Genomic DNA, 1,398 nt, shown 5'->3' on the forward strand with positions numbered 1-1,398 from the left:
ATTATCAATCTAAGCTTAGACACATTTAGCCAACGGAAAAAAGCAGAAAAATGGAAAGGATGAGAAATACGTTTTGAGTTCTTTTCTACTTGCCACTAGGTCACCCAAGAGGCGATAAAGGAAAAGCCTGTTCTAGGATGGGATCTCGAATTTTCCAGCCCGCGAGCACCTTTGAAATTCTGATGCTGGGTGGTGGGCGCAAATACAAAATGGTGGCAACAGGAGGTGGAGCTTAACCACAGAATGTCCAGGGGTGAGGTTATTGTCAGACTCCTGGACAAAGTTACTCTCAACAACACTCTCTAGCAGGGCTTTTTTTTTGGTAGAAAAAGCCCAGCAGGAACTCATTAGCATAATAAGCCACACCCAACAACAGAACCTCATTAGCATATTAGGCCACACCCCTGACAGCACAGCTCATTAGTATATTAGGCCACACCCCCACGCCTGCCCTTGGCTTGCCTGGGCACCCCGCAGCTGCGGGGAACCCGGGCAAGCCCCCCCTTGAAGTCAAGCCGGCCCTTGGACAGGCTGGGGAAGGCACGGGGAGGCATTTAAATGCCGGGGGGTCGCTCTCCAGGCCTTCCCTCTGTAGCCTCGCACACAGGAGGGTTTGGCTGTAGTGGGCGTGGCCAACTGAAGCCAGCCAGAACTCTGTTCCTTTGCGTTCCTGCCCAAAAATAGCCCTGCTCTCTGGCAGTGATTTGTTTATTGAAAAATAAAGATGTTCTAGGCCAGATCAGTACCGTGTCAGAACTGAGGTTCTGGCAGGAGAATCCAAAGATATAGACAGTTCAAATGAGCCCCCCCCCAATCAGTTACATCCAATCACACTTCTCAAACGTCCCACCTAGCTTTCGCGGAGTCTCCACCCCTACCTGTGGATATATGGCTTCTTATCTATGATAGCAAAGCAGGCACAGGGTCATCCCTGTACTAGGGAGGTATCTTAGGAAGAGTTACATTGCCTCTAACACAGAGCTGTTCACACACTCAACCCACTCATACCCCTCCCTCAGGAATTTCCCTCCCCCAAAACATGGCAAACTAGAGACTGAGTTTGACAGTTACGGACCATTCTAATAGGAAGTCTTTAGCATTTCAGGCTGAATTCCTGTTTAGCAGGATGCCTTTTAAGATGACTATATTGTTCAAAAATGTTTTCTTGCATTCCGACCGCTTAAATTCAGCCATGCTATAAATAATCTGAAGAAGTGTACATCCACACAAAAGTTTATTCCTTGAATAAAACTTGGCTGGTCTTAAAGGTACCACTTTTGTTTTATGCATTCCTCAAAGATAGTTGCTCCTCCCCCAGGCGCTGCTGTAGTTCTGATTCATGAAAACCGGACTTAATTAAGGCACGATCCTTTTCAAGTCTCTCTTCTCTTTTTCAGA

Source organism: Gekko japonicus, unplaced genomic scaffold (genome assembly GCF_001447785.1).
Source record: "Gekko japonicus isolate JY-2015 unplaced genomic scaffold, Gekko_japonicus_V1.1 scaffold1085, whole genome shotgun sequence".
Lineage (NCBI taxonomy): Eukaryota > Metazoa > Chordata > Lepidosauria > Squamata > Gekkonidae > Gekko > Gekko japonicus.